We start from the raw sequence: 14,887 nt of genomic DNA on the forward strand, positions 1-14,887 counted from the left end.
TGTTTTAAAAGGGTACGTATTAGTACATTATAGGTTTTTGTGAGCGGTAGATAATTGTGATTTAAACATATCCTTAACCCGCCGGCGGTGGGCAGGCTTATAATTAAATTGGTGATAAGTACAAATTGATTTTCCATTATCGTTTGAATTTCAGCGACGAGATGATAATATGAATAACGATTCTATTATGTTTTAGTTTGTTTGTTTCGATTAATTTAAAACAACGTGCCGAAACATGGGAAGATCAGCGCCGCAGTACCCCGATCATGTCGCTACTGTTAGGCATTGCTGAGCCGGTAAACTTTTCCAGGCACCGATATTTTTCTTTTCTTTTTTGTTGCTTTAATTTTATACGAACTAATGTTTATTATTATTATATTAACTAGTAATTCCGCGTGGAATAGTTCACAAATAATGCTTTATTTTAGAACAAATTTGTTTAACATAAAAAACGTTATAGTGAGCCAGCCTTAATATATAGACATAGGCTGTCGCGGACTTTTTTTTAGATCTTTTGAAGAGGAACAATTCTCTCATACATTACTTTAGCGAAACTTTAATCGTTTCCGCAGCGCACGCAGTGGAAGCTCTCAAAAGGGATTAAAACCCCGATTTTGAAACATTCTTTATTGGTGCTCCGCTTGCATTGGCCTTAGCGTGATGTTATATAGCCTATAATAGCCTTCCTCGATAAATGGGCTATCTAACACTGAAAGAATTTTTCAAATCAGACCAGTATTTCCTGAGATTAGTGCATTCAAAGAAACAAACTCTTCAGTTTTATAATATTAGTATAGATTAAACAAAACAAGTTTTAAATAAACTTAAACTTAACTTTAAATAACTATTCAGTAGTATGGGTCACGTGATCCTATCAATTTCTACCGCGAAGCAATCATGTATTCAAGCTGAACTGTAGGACGAGCCAATGTAATTGAGTCTTTCATCTTCTGTCTAAGAACAAATGCGGGCAGAGACAGTCACGTTCATTCATTATTGCCACTGACATTTCAAACTAATGAGTAATTTGCTGCATTGGTGTTTATGGGCTCAGGCAAAATAGTTTAACACAATCCCGCCTAGGCCTCTGCTCAGATAAAAGCTGTTTATTTAAAGGAATTCAATACTAAATTCTGGGACGGATAAAAAGTTATCCTACCCTATTTAGCCGTTTAATTACAATTTGCACAGTGACAATGACCCCTAAAATTAACGAATGACACATGGTTTAAAAATACGAATTGAAACGACCAACGAAAGTTCTCCGTAATGGAATTATGAGTTAATAAAACAAATAATCCATTAACGGAGCATACGAAGCGTTCTAACATCCTCAGACATCGTAATAATATTTTTTATGTTTTATTCCTCGGTATCATATACATATATGTTCTGAGAATCTAAGCTTATAGATTAATTGGGAAGTGAAGACTTTTATTCTTCTTAATATATAAACGGCGTTTCAGTAAAAGGATTTGGCGTTTTAAAAGATAGTGCTTCACGATCAAAAGTAAAGTCGTGTCCTGGAAAGAAATTCAAATGGTTACGAACTTAATTTCCATTTGAACCTTATTATTTATTCGTAGATTTGAATTGCACACTTGACGGTGCGCCTTCCACGGTGAGTTAAAATGAGATTTTAAAATAAGTTGGAATTTAAAATAATATTGTAATTCGTAATGTTAAATATAGTAAATCATCGATAGATTTACATGTTTCATATGAAACGAGCTCAAGCTAAGAATAATTATAATAATAGGTGCCGGGAACTACATAAAATTCATTCAAAATAAAATAATAATACATGTTGGATACGACCTTTAGAAATGAAGAACACAACCAAGAAGAAAAGAGCTTAGTCTTAAATTGTACTACTACATTATTATATTAAATAATACTGACGCGTTACTAGTGTAAAAATATGTCAGATTAACGGTAGGCAGCGGCTTGATTCTGTCCCCTGGTATTGCTAAAGTCCATGGGCGACGGTAAACACTCACCATCAGGTGGGCCGTATGCTCGTCTCCATACGAGGGCAATAAAAAAAAAAAGATTAGATTTTAACCAAACGAAACACAAAGGTAAATCAAATCAAACTTCTTAAGCGTTGCATTTGCGGCCAGATTATTTTTTCCAGATCAGATTGGTACTTTCTGTACATGGGCAATGCAGCCTGAAGGTCGAGTGTCGAAGGCAACCCGACGCCATGAAGGGATTCAATTACATATGCATGATCGTGTGTAGTGATTCGATTTTATATGTCAAACTGGCTTCAGTCGCTCGTTGAACCCTCGTACCAGTTCAATTGATCCTTTATATTCAATCATTTTTTGAAAATTTGACAGACTGAATGACGATAGTCCGCAATGTATTTATTACAATATTTTTTCGTTTCTATCTACCCATAACTGTATTTATGTTAGCATGTGCTTTGTAATACGTGCTTTAGATTCTTCTTTAATCAATTTAAATGGTGAATACAATTCGAAACGTGGATCTTACGTCACAAAATGACTGATGGTACTCACATTATCTGACCAGTATGCGCTTAACACCAGACCGTCTACTCATCTGGATTAATGAATAAAATTTCAAAATGTATGCTTCTACCTATATAAAATATGGCTGTACCTTCGGCGTCCCCGTCGGTCTGCGATTGATAGCCTCTGTCACCGTAGGTTCAATTGAATTAAAATTTACTAGTTATTAACTAAAGTTTTTTCCTAGTTAACGTAACAGGCGGGTCGTTACGATTTTCCACAAACAAGCTTATTTCAGATAACTTGCGATGGTCGCAGCTAAAAATGATAAAGTATATTTTTTTATCATCTAGTCGTCACTCACTGTTACTATTACTGTAGTAGGTATGTGTAATAATGATTTTGTTTTTGAAACGCGACAAAAACGTTTGAGATAAAACAAAGACAGTAACAGAAAATTCAACCACTTTACAGATGGTTTAATTTATGTAATTCAAAAGGAAAAGAAATTTAAAAAAGTTACCTTGTACCTAAACAAAATAAGACTTCGGAAGAAATATCGGTTATTCTGTGTTTTTCTTTCTTTTTCTTTTCTGAAATGAAAGATAAATAAATGTATTTATTTTAAAGCGGATTTTCGAATGAATGAATCCTGTTCATCTTTATCCTTTTATGAAAAGTACATTTTAGCGTATTTGAAACTCTCAAGAATCTTTTGATCTTATTCGGTTCCAAAAAATATGATACCACAACCCATTATTTTTCGAGTTGGCTGACCGAGCTCCCTCCCCCCCCTTTTGTTGTAAAATTGTACCGAGGCCAGCTCTTTAGATATGAGTTCAAACTCTCAATTGAATTCTAAAATGTATGTCCAAATCTTTCAAACTGGAACCGATGGCAGCTTTTCGTGTGGGCTTACAATATGCCCTAACACCAGTAATTGCGGCAAATTTATAAATTTTCGGTTTTGATTTTGTATAATAACACGCAGTTGTTCATAAACACGTCTTAAGTATATATTTCCTTAGAAAAGGTGAAACGATCCTGGGCCATTTCAACGCCGGCATGGCATAATCACACCGATTGACCCGAGTACAGACTACTGAATATCCTTTAGGCCATGGTGACATCAAGGTTTTTTTCAATTATCAGAATAGTACAGAGCTAACTTTATTTAAAATATTTTATAGTTTACTTTACAATTAGTTATTTCAACCTTATGTAACTATTTGCCTTCTTTAATTCGAAATACCTTCGATTCATTGAAAGTCGTATAAACTTGAAAACATTTGATTGATAAAGTATTATTTTTTGAAAATTTTATAATTAATTTTGTTCAGGACTTTTTCTTAGTTTGCATTTAACTATGCAAGGTGTTGTACATTATTCACACATCGTCTGTAATTATAAATTGACTTAACACAATAACAGTTCTGAATTTGGACTCATTTCACAAATCTATATTAGTGCTATGTTTTATTACTGCAATGCAAATGCAAAATAAATTATAATTATGATGCATTCCTTCGAGTAGAGCATCAGCATGTTATGAGCTGGTGACGATCCACACTGCTCCTGCTAATGGCTGGCCTGAAGCTAAGTTCCGTAAATTTCTAGGCGGGTTAGACGCCGGCGGAGGGCAATGCCTGCGGGAGTAAGGGTGGCGCTGGCTATCGGGCACCACGCGCGGCTCGTAAATAAAACTAGCAGTTTTCAGTCTAGTTTTAAATCGGTTTGATTCTAGTTTAAATTATCTCTAAGTGACCGCTAAATGCGACGGTGTCTTTATAATGATGGGCGCAACGAAAGGTGCTTAATTTCGAGGTGAGTCGAGTAGTTGTTTACAAACGTAGAATGACAACTGTTGAGTTATTTGTAACAGTTCTCGGGTATTTCTTGACTTCGATAGCTACATATTATGTGTACTACACATGTGTTCGATTTTTATTAGTAAGCCGGTATTATGCAGTTGGATCTACAAATAACGTTAACACGTTTATTTACAATGTATTATTATTGTCTTGGTGACATTTTTTAATAGCGAAAATAACTTGTTCACGACCTGCCTGATGCTGAGGTTACCGGAACTCAAGAAAACGTAACATGTATGTCGGTGCTTGTATTTTATCTTTTGAGTTTGCCTAGAAGTTGTCGCTTTTAAGGATCGAATCCTGTGACAGACACTGGATAAATGTGGCATATTGTTTAATTATATTGTAATTAAGATTTTCTATACTATACTTAGTCTGACCATAAATACTGTTACAATTAAAAATAAACAAAATATTACATTTGAATTTGGAATCTGTCATTTTTATATGATTGCTCATTGAGTTTTCTCATTTTGGCGCCAATACATTGTACAATATTTTGCGATATTAAAATGGAGTGCGGTGATAAAGAGAATCGAATCGCTGTGATTGCATTACACAAAGTAGGTATAGAGCCAAATGCAATTTTTAAAACTTTCCATACGCTTGTTATTAGTAAAATGTTTGTGTACCAAGTTTAATAGGTACAATGAGACCTCCTCTGCTTGTGACAGAAAAAGATCTGGCGGTCCACGTAGTGTTCGTACGAAAAAGGTGGTCAAAGCAGTAAGGAAAAGAATTCGAAGAAATCCTGTACGAAAGCAAAAGGTTTTATGTCGGGAGATGAAGATAGCACCTAGAACCATGTCGCGTATTTTAAAAGATGACTCAGGACTTGCAGCCTATAAGAGACGTACTGGTCATTTCTTAACTAATAATTTAAAAGAGAATAGGGTGGTAAAATCGAAACAACTACTGAAGCGGTACGTAAAGGGAGGTCATAGAAAAAAATTTTTTTACGGATGACAATATTTTTACAATTGAGCAACATTTTAACAAACAAAATGACCGTATTTATGCTCAAAGCTTTTGGAAGCTTCCCAATTAGTCGACAGAGTGCAACGTGGGCACTATCCGACTTCAGTGATGGTTTGGTGGGGTATTTAGCTATAAAGGAGTGACTGAGCCATACTTTTGTGAAAAAAGTATCAAAACATCGGCACAAGTGTATCAAGATACCATTCTTGAGAAGGTAGTGTGAAGCCCCTTAACAACACCATGTTGAATAATCAAGAATGGTCCTTCCAATAAGACTCGGCGCCAGGTCATAAAACTTGGTTGGAAACGAACGTTTCGGACTTCATCAGAGCTGATGACTGGCCGTCGTCTAGTCCCGATCTTAATCCGCTCGATTATGATTTATGGTCAGTTTTAGAGAGTACGGCTTGCTCTAAACGCCATGATAATTTGGAGTCCCTAAAACAATCCGTACGATTGGCAGTGAAAATTTTTCCCATGGAAAGAGTGCGGGCTTCTATTGATAACTGGCCTCAACGTTTAAAGGACTGTATTGCAGCCAATGGAGACCACTTCGAATAAGCTTTTTATACTTTAAATTGTTTTATATTTATGTATTAAAGAAACACACTGTAAAAGTAATAAATGTTATTTGCAATAGATTTTTTTTTATTTTTTATTTTTTTTACTGTAACAGTATTTATGGCCAGACTAAGTATGTACGAATTACTTTGTTTAGCTGTGCCCCTTGCATCGATGACTGACATCCATTAGCGATAGTAAGCACTCACCATCAGGTGGATCGTATACTCGTTTACAGAGGCAATAAAAATAGCTAAGTTAATACGACATCCCTTTTTCAATAAGACTCACGGAGGAAACAAAGTATTTTATTGCATACCACGGCGAGACATTATCTACTCGATATTAAAAAGGTCCCACTATTATTCAGATCTATAAAAGCAATAAAAGACAGACTTATAGATGGAGTATTTCAATACATTGATTTTGGATTCCATTTAACTTAATAAAAAGTGAAAGATTAATTCTACACAATGGTGGAGATGGTACACGCTTAAGTTACCACGATTGTTTCGTAGATTTTATCATCTACGCATAGGATTCTTAAATTCAAGTTACGGTTGCTTAGAAGTTCTGTTATTGACGATAACACCGATTATTTATATTCACAATACAGTAAAAAAAAATCAATATCATAGGTATAGTTTTTAATTTTGTATAAATAAATTATTCGAGAGGAATCACAAAATATCACCTAACCGCAAATTAGGATTTCTTCCGCTATGAGAATCACAGAGTGATATGTGTATAAGTACATTTACGTAAAATATACGTGTTTAATATTTAGATATCTACATAAATAGATATTAAACGCTCAGAAAAAAGAGCAACGAAACATTTAATCACTGCGCCAATAGGTCAATCAGTCAAGTATAAAAGTATTATTGATATAAATGAACACAATCTTCGGACATATCTAGTAGATATATCGATTAAAAATAGTATTTTTATTGAAGTCTACGCTGATACTAGATCTTCGATATTTGATTTCTATTCGGTAATCTATACTAACATTATAAAGCTGAAGTTTCGTTTTTTGAACGCGCTAATCTCCGGAACTAGTGGTCCGATTTGAAAAACTCTTTCAGTGTTAGGTAGCCCATTTATCGAGGAAGGCTATAGGCTATATAACATCACGCTAAGATCAATGCAGGCGGAGCACCAATAAATAATGTTTCAAAATCGCGGTTTTTTTCCCTTTTGAGAGCTTACGCTATATGTAGATATACAAGAAAGTAACTATTCCACGCGGATGAAGTCGCGGGCAAAGACTAGTTCAAAAATAAAACTGAAAAATAGTAAAACACGGGAGACTCACAACGTCCCGAACGGGCTCCGACGCTGCCGTTTTCTATTAGGGACATATATGCGTCAACATAGTCCGCGCCAACGTACGAAATTCGATTTTGCGAGCCGACAACAAAGCGAACTGCAGAAGAGATGGGAAGCGACACGGGTTCCTTATTTTCATTTATTTTACGCTTATCAAAGAAACGTATGGGGAACGTCATCTATTATTCCAATGCAGCCGTTCAACGGCTTTGAAAATAAAAATGAAAATGTAAAATATGATGGTACCTACCGCCCACACACATATAGAAACACACAGCAAGTTGATTTTAAGGCGTACCAATTTTTTTTCACACTACTTATATGTACGAGTATATACAGTGACAATACCTACACGTTTAATGTTATAGGTAAAAAAATGTAGTACAAAAAGTAATCTTCCACGTCTTGGTTCGATCTTCAGAAATAAATAAATAAACTTTATCTCACCTGCGTTTGCTAGATTTGGTCTCAAATAGTGCACTAATACATTATCCTTAGAGGATTTTATATTTAATTGTAGCAAGTTTTCGCTCTATATTACATACAACTATAACTATACTGAGACCTTTGAATTCACATATCAAGGTGGGTGGTGGCATTTACTTTGTAGATGCCCATGGGCTCCGGTAACCACTTAACACCAGGTGGGCTGTGAGCTCGTCCACCTATGTAAGCACATAAAAAAAACTATCAAGAAACTTTAATAAACTCACATTTTTCACGTTATCATTCCCCTTGTTGATTTTGTGTAGGATAAGTTTTAATTGGATAACTATGTCGAAACTCTCATATCAGCGTAACTCAAACATTTAATTATTTATTCATTTTCTTTCCTTTTTCACCTTACATGCTATACAAGTAGTACTTATGTGTGTTATATATTCCATTATAGTGTCTGAAATGTTATCAGTATTAAATAAAGTGGGGAAATAATTCTTGACTAGTTTAAATTTTGTATATGTGTCAGTCATGTCAAATGTGTCAAGAGTTCAAATTTATGAAAGAAAATTTTTGATTTTTAACTGAATTCAACCACCTTGTTCTCGTATTTTAAAAAGGGTAGAAGCGGCATTAGTGCCATGTTATGGGATCCGACATTCTCCATCAGTTAGCTGGTGGATCTATTTAATGACACAAAATTATATCTAACGCTAAACTGAATATAATACGCTCTTATTTAAACCAATAACTTGTTCTTTATTTCTTAATCGTACTATAACAATAATTTTGAAACAAGTGTCAACAACTGTACAATATCACTACATAGTATAAAACAAAGTCGCTTTCTCTGTCTCTATATCAGTCAGTCCCTATGTATGCTTAAATCTTTAAAACTACGCAACGGATTTTGATTCGGTTATTTTTAATAGAAAGAGTGATTGAAGAGGAAGGTTTATATGTATAGTAACATCCATTAAATAGTGGAAAAATCAATAATAAATTACAGTTTCCGAAGCGAAGCGAGGGCGGGTCGCTAATTACCTATAATATCAAATGACTGATGCGTGTACGCACACGCACGTATATTAAACAAAGATTACTATTAAAACATCGCCGGAACTATCATCCGCACCATCTGGATGGTTGGCGTTCCACTACAATGCGTTTTAAAAACAGTTTTCTGCCACGCACAGTAAATCTCTGGAATTCGTTGCCATCAGCGGTCTTCCCCAACAACTGCGACATTGGGTTATTCAAGAAAAGAGCATATTCTTTCCTGAAGGGTAGGCAACGCACTGGCGTAAACGCTGGTGACCGTGGGCGACGGTGAATCACTTACCATCAGGTGACCTGTCTTGTTCGTTTGCCTCTCGTTGTTAAAAAAAAAAAAAAAACAATATTATTATCACAATTTAAATGAATTAATTTAATTTCATATAAGCTGTGTTGTTCAATTAGGTAATCAATGAGCAATTTTAGCGGTATCTATTCTTCAAAGAAAATTACGAAAGAGCGGTTGGTTATTAGACATCGCAAATATTTCTTGACGTAGCTCGTAGCTCATTCTACGATATTAAAACTGAAGACAGGAAATTAACAGTAAAGTAAACAAACACTAGCTAGCTAAGCTAAAGTTTATTTTACGTAGCAGTCCGCTTCAAGTTTTACGTTTATTTCACATAATATTTCGCGTTAAACTTTATGTTTTTTTTTTGTGCACGCTGGCAGTGGTGTGTACAGATTGGGCATAAACTTTGGAATAAAATAAAAAAAAAACGTCGATATACTACTACCAGCAAGCCGCCAATCTTGAGCACTCGTAAACCATTTTTATTTTCAAGTTTTTATTACTCAACATTTGAAGCACTAGGTCAGATCTTCACGATTACAACTTTTCAAATTTTAATTTTTAGTTGTAATATATTCTTAAAAACGAGCATAATATTCCGGTGAACAAATTAAATTATTTTGTGCCTGCTCTGGTTTGAGATTATTCATGCATGTATTTAAAAATAATATCATTCACGAACTTGTTTGGAGACTGGCACCGTTTTGATGTTTTCAATTCAATTGTTTTGAATTCAATCACGTATGTTCTCGGTTGGAAGCTTCTTAACATCACATCTATTAAGAGCAATGCGAGGGGATGCTTTAAGACTGTTCTCTCGCCTGCCGACGTAGACTTGCTAATGGCAACACAATGAACGAAGGTTCTAGATAACGTCACCCATTATTACTATAAAGCCGCACAAAGGAAATAGACATGATTCCTTGAACAAACATCAAACGCTCTGTCTCTTTCATTACAAATACGATGCACTATTATGTATTCACTCTAAAGCCAGAGAGCTACAATTGAGCTTCCGAATGGATAGATTTAGCTATACAGTATCTCGTGAATAAACAAAAGGTAGGAACGTGACATCGCACAATTAGCTTTAAATATATATGTATGTATACGGAGGCTTATGACTTGTTAACTATTTTCTTAATTATAAAATAGTTAGTATCCATGAAATTATTACTTGTTATATGAGTGAACGATTACTTTTTGTTGAGTGTTCTCGGATATAGAACATATTTTTTATTTAACTGAGTACATCACCTGATAAAGAGGTCATGGACCTCGGTAGTAACAAAGAATACACACGCGCCTCGAATTGCTACAAAATAACTTCATTATGATAAGATACTCACGTGACTGACATAAGTTTTCTCAGAATATCATACCGAATAAAAAAGTAAGACAGTGGTTTTATAAAAAAAAAAATTGTCGTTCTGAAACTGTCAAAAGACGTATACAGTTTGGCAGAGCAAACGAACAGGAACTTTATTGTAAAAAAAACGGTAACATCACGCCGAATCAAAATTTAGTTTGATTTTTGAAAGTACTTTATATTTACTCTGCGAACTGGGCTTCCTTTAGAACCATCTGGAGTTTTACGTATCAAGTTCTTTTTCTTTTAGAGCGAAGCTATAGGGTATTCGTGAGCTAAGATGATAGTCTCGTTTGAAAAATATATATTGCTCTTATGTATTGTTATTATCTATTATTATCTCTTATCTTATTGCATTTGGGCCCCTCAAGCACCGGTCGCCGTCCTAGCGAACTAACCCATAGACACAGCCCACTGAGTTTCTCACCGGATCTTCTTAGTGGATCGCGATTCCGATCCGGTGGTAAATTCTGCGAAGCACTGCTCTTGCTAGTGCTAGTGTTAGCAAATTCTCTCGGGTTGAACCCGTGAGCTCACCTACTGGTCAGGGTGGGGCTGGAATAGCCTTTTAGGCTACCAGCAAATAGGTAGGAAAAAACATAATCTATTGCACCCTTCAAATCGAAACGCGACTGCGGTACGAACTTAATACTCTATTTGGGAATTAAGAGGGGTAAAATAAGTCCAATACGAAATTAAATTCAGATAAAACATGTATTTGAAGCTCGGCATGAATTACTTTAGTCGATGTATTTTTTATCACTACATATTGATATGATATGATTTAGCATACATTCCTATGTATACTTGTATCTTTAAAACTATATTATATTATATTATATTAATATATAGAGTGATTGAAGAGGAAGGTTTATATGTATAATAACATCCACCAAATAGTAGCAAAATCAATAATAAATTACAGTTTCCGAAGCGAAGCGAGGGCGGGTCGCTAGTAAGATAATAAATGCAAAGTGAATTGTTTATGCAAGGGAATAAATAGTTCGTCGTCAATAATAATGGCCACTAGCATTCGTTTGCTATCATTTTAACTTTCTAACAGCAATCAACAAATTTTGAAGGAAATATAATTAAACCTGTTCATTATGAAGTTACCCGATCATAACAATAAAGTAATTTTGTTTAAACAGTCTCAAAATGTATACGAAAATGATATTAAAAATATAATAGAAATAACGATGTGTATCAAGGTATAAAGAGCGGACTCATACCGGTCATTAGTGTCGAGATGCAGGCTTCTAAACAGGAATGAAAATGCACGGTTAATTAATGCTGTGCGTAAACCTCGACTAGAGGCTCTAGACTCTAGACTATACTACAGGTACTTGCTCTATACCGAATGTATGAATTCTGTGTTAACTATGTCAATGAGGAACTTAGAAAAAATTAAATTATGCTCAGCTAGGATCCACATCACCAAATTTTACTTTAGATTACGAAATTATGCACACAACTTTTTTTTTGTAACTCACAGTAGAACCAACGACATTCTTAAACTACATAAAGTATGAAGTCCATGGGCGACGGTAACCACTCACCATTAGGTGGGCCGTATGCTCGTCTGTCTACAAGGGCAATAAAAAAAAAAGAAAGTTCTGCGAAAAAGCTCCAGGTAGACATTTTCGTTGCATGGAGATCATAGACCCCAGCGCTGACGACGCTGAAATTATGGCATTTTTTTTTTTTGATGGTCGAATTATCTTACGGCCCATCTGGCACTAAGTTTATACCGGAGCCCATAGACATCGCTTGAATAACATCACATACCTTGAAATACAATGTCGAATCACATAACTGGAATAGCCTGACCCTGTCTCTTCCGGTTGATGTCGTAAAAGCAGACCAAGGATTTACCGTAGAAAGGGGAACAGTGTTTTCGGATTATTATACCATCATCACCTAGAATACCAGTTTGAAGGGTGATGGCATTCACGTTGTAATGTCAAAAGACAACCATAAAACACAAAACATACTGACTGACTGATTCGTGACAGAAGTAGATAGGAGGTGATATTGTCTATTCATTCGGACTCATGATGTGCCTTTTTCATAAAGCCATAGATATTGCATAAAGCCTATAAACGCACGATAAGCCTATAAACGCACGATCCTCAGAGTGTTTAATGGTTTCCGCAGCTTCTAGACATCGTTGAGAGCTCCATTGGATTGTAAGAACGGAATATTAAAGTAATTTCACAATACCTTTGAAGTCCTGCCTACTTACATTTCGAAGTCGTCGTGTTCTATGACGTCCTATGTACTTGTATCGATACATCGGTGTTCAAATCCCACAGGCAGATAAGAATTTTTCTAATGAAATACTTAGGTACCTAACGCAATTAGTTCACGAATGATTTCTACGATGAAATAACATTTTTATTGCTTAGATGTGTGGACGAGCTCACAGCCCACCTGGTTTTAAGTGGTTACTGGAGCCCATAGACATCTACAGCGTAAATGCGCCACACACCTTGAGATATAAGTTCTAAGGTCTCAGTATAGTTACAACGGCTGCCCCACCCTTCAAACCGAAACGTATTACTGCTTCACGGCAGAAATAGGCGGGGCGGTGGTACCTACCCGTGCGGACTCACAAGAGGTCCTACCACCAGTAATTACGCAAATTATAATTTTGCGGGTTTGATTTTTATTACACGATGTTATTCCTTCACCGTGGAAGTCAATCGTGAACATTTGTTAAGTACGTATTTCATTAGAAAAATTGGTACCCGCCTGCGGGATTCGAACACCGGTGCATCGCTAGATACGAATGCACCGGACGTCTTATCCTTTAAGCCACGACGACTTCAAAATTAACTAAATGTTTAAGATAAACAATAACTGCAGTATCTTTACAGCTGAATGCTATGCTATTTATCAGGCTCTGTTACATTTCGTAAATGAATAAAAATAAAACTGGCACAACTACATTTTAAGCAATTATCGGTAGTAAGTAGGGCCTCCTGTGAGCTCGCACGCATAAGTGCCACAACCTTGCCTATTGCTGTCGAATGCATTTCGGTTCGAAGAGCCTTAAGTCTTGTCTCCAGATGGGAATGACAGCATTCAGGTTATAGTGTCTATGAGTTCCGATAACCACTTAACACCAGGTGGCCGTGAGCTCGTTATCCGACCTATGCAATAAATAAATAAAACCGCTGAGGGTAATCAGCGATAAGTTTGATCTAATAGCCTGAGTAAAAGATCTCAATACGTTAGTAAACTCATAAAAAAACGAAGGATTTTTCCTCCGAACATACATACATCACCATTTCTCATGATAATACTGAGAGTAGAACCATTAGCCTACCATAAAACACTGCTCAGACCTCGTTCGAGCCAGACTACGGCTTCATATAACAAATCTCTACAAAGATACATTACAATTTGCACTAGCATTAAACTGTCGTTGAACGCGCGTGTGTAGCATGCAAATTTATAAACTAGTCGATACGTTAGAATAAACCCAAGGGAAATGTATTTTCCAACGGTGTTTGTCTATGCGAATCATCGCTGTCAGCAAATTGGTCTGACGACAACTTTCACCACAAGTCAAAGTACACGCTTGCTGGAAAAAATAACTTCCGCTAGACAAAAAAATCTACGAAACACTGTGTGCTAATGGGACACCTGAAAACTGTGCTAGTATCGTTAACAGGACAAAAAAAAAGCTTTTCTGGATTAGTCGTATCATATATCCGTTATTTCAACTTTTGAAACGGTACGGAGTTTTTTTTGGTTCTGATGCAATAATATTTAAATCTCCTGTAACCGTTGCTAGGCAACGGTCTCAAAGCTCTAAACTGAAGATTTTAACTGTTTCGACTTTATTCTTTTACTCACTAACAACAAAAGAAGACTGTACCTAATTTTCGTATTTCTGGTACATTTCGTTTAGAGAAATGAAGTAGTGGTAAAGACCCGGTCATCGTTCTCGTCGAACCCGTCGCTCGCCACAAATACAGCCCACTGAGTTTCTCGCCAAATCTTCTCAATGGGTCACGTTTCCGATCGTATTCTGCGAAGCACTGCTCTTGCTAGGGCTAGTGTTAGCAACATCGTCAGATTTGAGCCCCGTGAGCTCACCTACTTGTTAGGGTTACGCTGAAATGGCCTCTCAAGGTCAGTTTAGGTAGGAAAAAATAAATAAAAAGATGTAGAGACTACGGTAGGCAGCGGCTTGGCTCTGCCCCTGGCATTGCTGAAGTCCGTGGGCGACGGTAGCCACTCACCATCAGGTGGGCCGTATGCTCGTCTGCATACAAGGGCAATAAAAAAAAATTTAAAAAAAACTTCGTGTTGTTGTTAGACCGAAGTTGTTATCATATCTTATCTTTTACAAGGTAACATTTTGGAAACCGAACGAAAAAAAATAGTATTGTGCGTAAAATATCAAAATACTAGCTGGTGCCCAGTGTGCTCCGCATCGCCTAAAAAATCTACCATTTTTAATAGGCAAACAAAATCATTTTTTTTTGTTTATGGT

The 14,887-nt window shown here is 36.0% G+C and overlaps 2 protein-coding genes and 1 long non-coding RNA gene across 8 annotated transcripts in view; 1 reads left to right on the forward strand and 2 right to left on the reverse strand.

Moving 5' to 3' along the window:
* LOC101744872 (neurocalcin homolog) overlaps window positions 1-14,887 on the reverse strand; it is a 171,930-nt gene that overhangs the window by 92,716 nt on the left and 64,327 nt on the right. The window lies entirely within an intron of this gene.
* The window catches only part of LOC101744727 (neuronal calcium sensor 2), a 163,937-nt gene that overhangs the window by 85,000 nt on the left and 64,050 nt on the right, over window positions 1-14,887 (reverse strand). The window contains exon 2 of one of the 2 annotated variants that reach the window (XM_062670116.1): window positions 3,011-3,073. The exons of the other annotated variant lie outside the window; for it this stretch is intronic. The gene's annotated coding sequence lies outside the window, so the exon portion shown is untranslated. The remainder of the gene's footprint in view (window positions 1-3,010; window positions 3,074-14,887) is intronic. 2 annotated transcript variants of the gene reach the window in all.
* Window positions 1-14,887, forward strand: part of LOC134199380 (uncharacterized) — a 79,103-nt gene that overhangs the window by 376 nt on the left and 63,840 nt on the right. The window lies entirely within an intron of this gene.

This window comes from Bombyx mori, chromosome 1, assembly GCF_030269925.1.
Source record: "Bombyx mori chromosome 1, ASM3026992v2".
Lineage (NCBI taxonomy): Eukaryota > Metazoa > Arthropoda > Insecta > Lepidoptera > Bombycidae > Bombyx > Bombyx mori.